The sequence below is a fragment of the Saccostrea cucullata genome, unplaced genomic scaffold (genome assembly GCF_032062105.1).
Source record: "Saccostrea cucullata isolate Sc308-1 unplaced genomic scaffold, CSIRO_AGI_Scuc_v1 ctg13554, whole genome shotgun sequence".
NCBI classification, from domain to species: Eukaryota; Metazoa; Mollusca; class Bivalvia; order Ostreida; family Ostreidae; genus Saccostrea; species Saccostrea cuccullata.
In genome coordinates, this window is record NW_026927064.1 from 1 (window position 1) to 10,515 (window position 10,515).

Below are 10,515 nucleotides of genomic sequence, written 5' to 3' on the forward strand. Positions count from 1 at the left end.
AAAAATATTTAAAATATCACTAGATCCCTTGTATACAATTGAAGAGGGAGTTTTCTGAGCAGAATATTCTTTGATCGAGTCCTCTGCTAGAGCAAAACATACGAACAAACAGTAATTGTAAAAAGCAAAAGACGCTGTCACTGCAAATCATCAATATTTGCAATTGATTGTCTATTCAGTTGAATGACAGTAAGAATACTGTCTATAACTTAATAACAAATCTTCAGAAAGTCCTATTTATTTGCGAGATTGGTTCCTCGACTGCTTAGGAGAATAAAGTGAAACGCAAGTATGTAAATCAATAAAATTCCTAAATTTAAGTGGGTCTTATCCAGCTTTTCAGCAGAGAAAACGTAACACTTGACGATACTTTCGACACATTGATGATATCATCCTTGCACCATAAGGCGATGTAACAGATGATATAAAATCTCACAATTTGTTTATTTATGAATATATCTATTTGAAATTTGCTATATATATATATATATATATTGATGGAAAATTCACTAAAGAGTAGTACAAATTTCAGAACGCAGTGATGAATATTTTTTTCAATCTAGACAACTTGTCCACGATTTTTCCAGACAACCTTAGTATAATATGATTAACACCTAAACAAAAAAAAACTTAACTGTCATTTCAATATAGAGTTACTAAACATCTGTTTTAAAGGGATACTTGAAAATAATATTTAACATAGATTACGCTTTATTGCATTATAGCAAATGCAAGTTTTGTTATATCGTATAAAGGAGATATAATAATTTCAGTAAACAATAAGACAATTTTCCCTCCAGAATAAGGTTTCAAATTAAGCATTATTTGAAAAGTCTCAAATAATACGTTTTTGACATTTTGAATTGTGACGTAGGCAATTATGTTATAAAATGATTCAGCCAATGAAAAATTTGAACTCCTCAAGAATTTCTTAACTGCCGTCACAATTGAACACAATAACTTATTAAAATGACGTCAAATTGCGCTAAAATGCTTCGCTGATCTTGCATACCTGGTAGCTCTATAGAATGTACATGTTGAAAGCTGGTATTTCCATCATTTACATTTTTAAAAAAAATATTTTTAATTAATAAACAACTTTGGATCATGATTTATTTTGAGGTATCAATTTCTTGGTACATATGCATTAATTTTACCTTTTTTATTTCAATTTGTGAGTTAAAAAAAACAAGCACTACAACCAAAAGTAAACGATTTTAGTCTTTCTCCTTGAACGTGTTAAAGTGTTTATACACACCATTTTTTATTGAGGACTTGAATATGCATGGATTAGCTTGATTTTAAATAAATCAGTCTATGAATCATTTAAATGCAACCCCCGATATATATATTTTTTTTCTATATACACGTACATGTATTACATGATATTAGTAAAATTGTCTCTTCCCACGTATAACAATGTTTTTAAGAAAAAAATAAGAGAAAATTATTTCAGAATGTAAGAATTATTTAGTTTTAAGAAACTAATACAGTATTGTAGTTGTTTGTTGATGTTATGTTAATCCACGGCGACTTATTTCATATCTAGTCGGATAAAATAAATCCTAATTTTGTGTTTTGATATGTCCCCTTTTCACTCTCTTTCTCATTTTTTATGAGAAGAATGAAAATTGCATGATATATGTGAAAAACAAAACATTTCATCGTGTATTTTTTTTTTAAATTTCAATTTCTATGTTTTTTGGAGAGTTTTACTATGTAATTGTGTATAAAAACACGAAAAATGGTCTATATCTTGATAGTGCCCCCATTATACTACAATAAAGGCATGGTAACAAAATTTCATTCTATTTTCTTTTAGCATAATAAATACAAAAATATTTCCAAAAATTAAAATTTTTTATCATTCCGTTTTCGTAATTTTTAACTAGATCGGGCCTCGTTAAATTATTTTAGATTAGATTGCATTTAGCAAATGCATGCGAAAAGGAGAAAATTTTATTTTAAAAGAAGCAAGTATATAGCTAGTCTAATTTCAATTTCTGATCATTTACTACTTTTTGTATTGTAAATGAGTATAAAATGAGTATAAAATTTTCCTCAAGAATTTCTTTCTGATATATGAAAAATCACCCTATACCAGTGGACAGATGAATGGTGTTTCAACAATGTCCCGGTCGATATTGGATGTTTATATTTTTGCAGATAGAACATGCTCTTGGTTATGGAATCAACTTGGAGATAAAAACACGATAAGTCAATTTGCAGACCATAATGTATACTTCTCTCTCTCTCTCTCTCTCTCTCTCTCTCTCTCTCTCTCTCTCTCTCTCTCTCTCTCTCTCTCTCTCTCGACCAATTACAACTAACCACTCAAGGTAAAATTGAGTTCAAATCCGTTCAGTGAATGTTCACGTTAACCTCTTGTAGGGATATAGAAAATCTCTTGTCCAAATCATGTCCCGAAAGTAAGGAGGGGCTAAAAACAATAAAGCATTATATACCGGTTTAAAGCAATATGAGCTGCATTTTTGAAAATTCCATTTTGCTGTTAAAATATGTTATTAAGATGAAGTCGTATATAACTTAAACCTTAATTATTAATTAGACTAAAAAAAAGTAGGAAAAAGGCTTATATAAACAATCTAATTTATAGTTTTATAAGAAATCATTATTGTACAGGATTACAATTATGTAATTTTGACTCAATGAAAGCTTATACATAGTTCTTCCATCGCAAATATGATCAAATTTTTAAAGCAGTTTAATAAAGGGGCATAGATTCAGATTCAACTGATTTTTTAAAAATCAATTTTAATGTTAACACTTCCTACCTGAGGCATCTTCTAATGATTAGCAAAAATTTGAACATCATTTGTTCATTAACAAAGGAAATAAAGAACTCAAAGTTCTTCATAATGTAAACAAGGCTCGTGCAGTGTTTTTTGTTTACATATAGAAAATATCACATTTATAACAAAATGAAATTCAGCAGATCAATAAAAAATGTCGAATCGTATTCAAAATTAACTTTTTTATGTAAATTAATTACTTTGATCGAACATTTATTAGTATATCAACCTATGTAAAAAAAAAAATAACATAAACCTTGTTTACATAAAAAGGGTTTGAGCTTTAAATCTGTCTTGTATCTTGATAAATTACGTTCAAATTGTTGGTGATCATTAGAAACAACCCAGTTTAATATTTGTCAAAATGAAAATGAAATTTTGGCTGAAACTGTCAATGCCCCTTCCCTTTCACATTATCATACTTCCTGCTTGAAAAGTGGGAGGATATACTATAATCAGTATGTCCGTCCGTCCGTATAGCTGTTTGTACGTCCGTCGGTCCATATTTCTGTCCATCTCTCTGTTACGCTTTGGAGTACCCATCTCTTATCCGCAACGCCTGTTATACCACTGAGTGAAATCTAATGAAACTTTGATGGAATCTTTATTACATATTGGCATTGTGCACCTCCTATTCTACTTTTTGATCCGACACATATTATGGGTTTCCCGGGCACAGCAAAACATGGACTTTGCCATTTTATCCATATGGGAGGCGGGGGTATCATTCAGTGAGCTCATTGCTTATAGTACCTCTAGTTTTTCTCTGCATGTCACTGATATAGTTATATACAATTTTCGCAAGAAAAAAATCTGACATCAAATTTGCAGCTCATATTGCTTTAAATGGGGATAAAGCATATCGAGGTAAAGTACAGATTCACCGCTGTTTGTATAGGTTTAAGCTTTGTTTAAGAACAGATGATACAAACAAACTCATGTCAAAAAAATGATAATAACAACTTGGCTCATGTTCAAATGAGTATAATGAATAGGTTTCGCAGTGTAATTTCCTATTTTTTATTCAAAATTTCACAAAAATGGGATTTGATGAGAAAATTATTTGTATAGATTTAAAAGGGTGGTTTCAGAAGGGAATTATTTTTAACACCAGAGAAGGTTTTCAATTTCTTTTTACTTTAGAATTTTTTGTTTTCAGTGAAATTAGGCCAAGAAATTTATACGAACACTGGGATTCATTTTTGTTGTATAATCTCTCCCTAAATCATATAGCTCGAGAGTTAGTGTTGGTTTGACTTCTAATATGTAATATTATGGACATAAAAAACAATGTTTCAAGAGAAGCAATTTCACAATAAGTAGTTGAATGTTGTTTTAAGTAAATGTTTCTGTGACGTCACACATAATATAATCTTAAATTATTAAAAAATAATTATTTGCTATTTCAAACAGCTGGATAGCTGTATCACTACATACAAAGGATTACACGCAATCAAATTTGACCTTTTTATCCCACACAACAGTATATAAATTTAAAAAAATCGATTAATGCAACTTGTCACATTGAAGATTGTCGCAAAAATGACGCAGTTTGTACACAGTAAATCATGAGAATGATACATTTTGTACAATGAAAAATGTCTTTTGTTCTCAAATAAAATATTATTTGAAGTAAAATAAATAGCCATTAACTTGGATGTTATGTATATTTTAGTATTTTATTTATAAACTGTACGTGCATTCTCCAGACAAGCGATAATGTCGTGTGTTTGTTTGCAGATCCATTGAAAATTTAATGCGAAGGGGCCTAATATCGACTTTTTTTATTGCAAGGGCATACCCTCAATGTATCTTTCAAAATTTTAAACATGAACTCAAAAGCATCAAGTTATTTGAAAAGTGTGCGAACCTCTTGAAATCTTGCAAATGAATTAATTATAGCTATATTTAAAAAAATACCAGCAAAATATTCAACCTGCACGTCCAATAAATTAAATTTTACAATTAAAAAAGGGAATCTATATAAAGCTAGTTTTTTCAAAAATACATATTATTTGAAAATTATATAAAATAAATGTTAAGATTTTTAACTTGGTTATGCCATTAAAAAATTTCTAGATGACCTCTAAACTGTGTAAAAATTGCCAAAGTCATGTGACGTCGACATCATTTGACAAGTCTAAATAAAATATCCAAATGTCCCCAACATGTAGATTTAAACCACATTACATATTTTTGATATCAGTGAATTCCTAGTTTACCATTTTTTTTAAAGTTGTACAATGACAGAGGAAAATAAAGTATGTATTTTTTATTCCTTACACCTCAATATAAAAAATATATAAGCAAATTTCCATTTGTAACCTTAACTGTGCTGCGAATGTTTGAAGAGAAGCAAGGTCACAATACTTAGTTGAATGTTGTTTTAAGTAAACCTCTTAATACAGTAAATTCAGTGTTTATAATATAAATTATCTGATGAATAATTACTCCTTAGTTTTAACACTCAAAGCAGTGCTCCATCAGCACAAATGCAGGAAAGATAACTCCAATATGTCAATGAAAGGATAGAATGAGGAAGTTAAACCCAAATAACATTTGTTTACAGTCAGCTATCACTCAATTTAAAGAATTAGGTATATATGTATAACATTCTAGAACATTCAACATTTTCTGTATTATGTTTACTTAGAATTTGTTTTGGTCTTCTATAGAAATATTGAGAATATCCGACTTGATTGCAAACCGTTTTGTGCATTGTAGATACATGTACATGGACATGTAGCAGTTTATTCAGTTCCAACAAAATTACAAATACGGGCTTTTAAAATTTCCTTTAAACGACCAGAAATCAAAAGCTAAAGTGTGTAGTGTATAGAGGGCCATGAAATGGTGAGCATTAGAACTACTATATAACCCGATAAATATTGCGCACAATTAAGCTAAACATGAGGCTTCTTAAATATCCAACATTTTTTAGGATTAATTGAAGAAAATACTGATGTTCAAAATGCTATTTTTCTTTGGCTTAGATATTATATTTATACTGCAAGATGCACAAAGAAATAAAAAAATATCAAACACGCATATCAGTGTCACATTAAAAGAAAACGTTTTCGTGAGAAAGGGTATAGCATTTTGTTCAGAAATAGTTATATAGATTGTCAAAGGAAGCATTTATCATTACATGCTTAAAGTTGTTAACAAATTCATGGAATCATAAACTACTGTTTAAAACTGGCATATATGTAGTATCGATTTAATTGATCATTTATCCTTATCTTCAACTTATTCTTAGATTGATTTATTGATAGATTGATTGACCGTACTCTTACAGAAAATAGATATTTAAAGGTCTGTTGATACGGATATAATAATAAGGAGGGGAAATGGAGAATCTACGTTCATCTGATGGATACATCACGTGCCAGGGACGATCACTGGAAAACAGGATAACAGTACTTATATTTTTTTTCAATGAAAGGAGAAGCTGAATTGCATCTACGGTTAAAAAAGTTGTACTTTTTAAAAGTATGTTAAGACCCGCCCCCACAGCCCACAAACACACACAACAAATTAAAAGAGACAACAACAAATACAAAACAAAGACAAATATATGTCGTTATAGACGGCATTTCAATTTACCATATCATATTCTTTTTTCTGGGAATTATGAAAAATGATAGAAAATTCTGTAATTTGCATTTTTTCTCATGAGGCAGAAAATTCAGAGTCATATCAATTTAATGTTATCATCATCATTAAAATCATGTATGAAAAAAAAATAACAACGGTCAAACAGCAGTTTTGGAAAGATGTAAATTCATAAAATATATATTGGTTCAAGATTTAATAATAAATACTGTGTGTATTAAACAGGATTGCACAATTCTAGAAGCATTTTTTTACAAATTTCTAGATATCTTAGCGACATAAATTTTCTTGGTACAAAAATAAAATTACAGACAGATAATTATGAGAACTTAGCTTTCTCAGGCAAATAAAAAAAGTATAAAATGCATATTTATACATGACATTATATCCATGACATATATGAAATAAGTAAAAATTGTTCTCCTAAAAATAGGTGATTTAAAACACTAATTTCACTTCTTTAAATTATGATTCTGCAAATATGCTGATTAATAAAAGAAGCAAGAGAATTATAGATTCTGTGAAAAACCGGTAGCTGAATTTATATACCTTAAAGGATTGTTTTAAATATTCACTTCGTATTTTCAGGATGTATAAAAGGTCACAGACGATATCTTTTTTCCTCTTAACCTGACATGGCTAAGCATGATGTATTGTTTATGCTTAGAGAGGCATAATTAAGAATCTATATTAATATGCAAATGTATCTTTTAAATACTTGCATTTAGCACACGGTTTTAAAGCTTCTTAAAAGGTAAAGAAAAATTAAATGCACGATGAATGATAAAAAAATCTTAGCCATTATACTTAAAACACTTTTTTATTTAGAAGAACTGCAGGATAGATAACTCCTGCAAGTAACTAAATAACGACAGTATGAGGAAGTAAAGATCATAAACAGCTGTTGCTTGTAAATTTCTCAATAATAATAAAAGTTATATACAATATACTTGGAGAAAAATACTAGAACATCCATCATATTTGATATCTGCCTCTGTAAATTAAAGTTAAATATTCCAAACAATAGGATATCAGATTTAACGAGGCCGAGTCTAATTCGAGTGTGCACTTATGCGGAGCTTTTTAATTTCATGCAGTCATATGTGAGACAGTGCACCTCCCACAAATATTGTGATTGCAATATAACATTAACATTATCTGTCACGCCTACTGGTCTAAAAATGTAAATTTACTACAATAATTTGGAAAAAACGCCGAAATGGCCCTAATGACGTCACTGTTTTCCGATTTTGTAAGCAATGCCCGACGCTTAAGAATGACTCGCTTATATATTCGCAGACGTCCATGGATATTATGCTAAAAACTGTTAACATAGACACAAAGAAAGCATACTAGCAATCTAATCATTGCTATTTTTACCATAAAAAATATCTGCACCGATAAGTATTTATACTATAATATGGCAATTGTAGAGGTATTAGGCATCCAAAAAATAAATTTTGTAATTCAAGACCTAGACCAAACTAGATGGTCAACTTTTTTTTAAAATTTCACAATTTGGTGACTTTTTACAATTATAAATTTTATCTACTTCACTGAAGAAGAAAAACTCTAGGGCAGAAATACATGTACAAAAAATATGAGGAAAATGTGATAATTTGACGCTTTTCCAACAAATTCCATAAGATCCAATAGTAAAATTTGACAACTTTTGAGATGATCCCCTAAGTAATCGGGGTGGTAAACATTCGATTTTTTAATCTTAAAACAATAAATATAACAGTGAAAATTAATTAACTAAAAATTATCAAAACCCCTAGGGTAGAATTAATTAGACTCGGCCTCGTTAAGCACACCATATAGAAATATATATATCATAAGTACTATGTAAACAATATATGTTGCTTTTTCTGAATAAGACACAGAGTCTCGTTTTACAATTTATGATTAAAATCAAAATGATGTAGCGAATATTTTTTCTTGAATTTTATTTGAACATGGGTATGTATATAAAAGATTTTGAAGAGATAAGAAATATGCTAATGAATAAAGATTTTAATATTTTTAAAAAAATACAGTAAGTAAATGTTTAATGTTAGAAAAGCTGAAGTCATTAGCCTTCAACGAAAATATTTTTTTTTTTGGTAAAATTGGACCCAGGAATTATTTCTGCAGAGACAACGTTCCTAAACAACGTTTGCTGTTATATTTTATTCATTCTCTTTTGATACGTAACAGAAGGTTTAATTTAATTCAACATGTTTACACTTGCAAATGTGCACATATTTCTTTTAGATGAACTTGTTTATATGATTTTTTTTCTGTTTGAAATCATAGGAAGTTGATGGCTTGATCCAGTAAAAAGAGGAAAACCTATTTCCTTTTAACAAAATGACACTTCATATAATTTTCTTTATTCTGAATGCATAGATTTTAGCTTAGTATTACTGTACGAATGGTCGTTTATACTGAAAAAGGTTAATTTGATCAAGAGACCAAAATAGTTTATTTGTCTGTGGGCTTTTAGCATTATTATGTATCTGACTGAAATTTGTCATGCAGTATGATAATTTTGTTGAAGCAAATTGACATTTAGGCAACGAGCTTATAAGTAGGAAATTAGACCCTTTGATACTCTACAAACTAAAGAGAAATAATGGTTAGACATGAAAATATTAAGCGACAAAAGATAAAAACTCGATTGATTTATTTCTTTTTTTTCATTTTCTATTGATACAGTTCAGAAATAAATATTCTAAATACTACAAAAAAAAGATGAACAAAAATAATACTATCAGCTGCTAAATTAAACAGGAAAAGACTCTAATAAGTAACCACTTACTACATCTATGTATAATACATACTAATGTTTAAAATATTACGATATCATTAATTCATTCCAAGTCTCAGTTTATTTAATATCAGATAAAAAGGGCAGATCAATCTAATTACATATTAGTATAAAGAAGTATAAAGAAATCTTTCCAAATACAGTATATAGAGGATTAGAGGATCCTACTGCATTCAAAATTAAAAAAATCCTTTATTGACAGATGTTAACTTAAAGATTTTTTTGTCCTTTGAGCATGTGAACTTTGACGTGCATCAATGTTAAAAAATATATAACTTTAATTTATATAAAATGATAATTATTTACCCAAGGCCACCTTTTTCCCCAGATCTTCGTCATCTTGTCATGCAACAACTATGTTGAAAAAAATCCACGTACTTAACGACATAAAGTTTTAACCCAAAGTCAGGAAAAGGTCAAACAGACGTTCTTTAAAAGATGGTCCGCCTTTAGTTTTTTTTTCCCTTAAATATTGAGATTTGGACTCCGAAAAGTGATTTAACATTTTTTTAATTTTTTATTAACAGATCTGGATCATATGGAAATACAATGTAGCTTAATACAATTTCATCTGTCATTTTTTGTTTATATTTGAGAGATTTTACAATAAAATATGGTTTTATAAGAAAGTTTCCATCGTTAAAAAAGAACTGAAAAGGAAAAGAATTACCTCTCATGAAGTCGAAAAATGGTTTAATCCTCCAAAACTAACATTTTTGCAAGCACACGACATTTTTGGTATATATTTGGTCTTTTGAATGAAAGTTTGTATGAAAAGGTGTATGTATTTATATGATATCCAAAAATCTTCAAAACAAAAACAATACCATGTGTCGGTTTAAGTACAAAACTCGTGGACGTATTTTGTATACATTTTTTACTTCTTTTGAACAACTTTGCTTAATATCAATACTTTTTGAGATATTAAACTTTTACTTTCAAGGGCGAAGATCCCTTTATTTTAGGGGCGCTTTGATATCAAATGAAAGCGCCTGTAATTTGCCACAATTTTTTTCACTTGATCTTAACAAAATATTTTTAGTTTTTGTTAAAAGGAAAATATCTGTAAATTTTTACTCTTTTAGGCGTTCTAAACTGTATAGCGCCATTTTGAAAGCAGAAATTTTTGCATGATCAATCCTCTGTTATCTAAAATAAGTAAAATTTCTGCGAAAGCTTTTGTTCTCTGAGCCTTTACGGAAACGAAAATGTTGATTTACAGAATAACTCAAAACCGGAAGTGACTTTTTGAAATTTTAGTCATTATTCATAAGT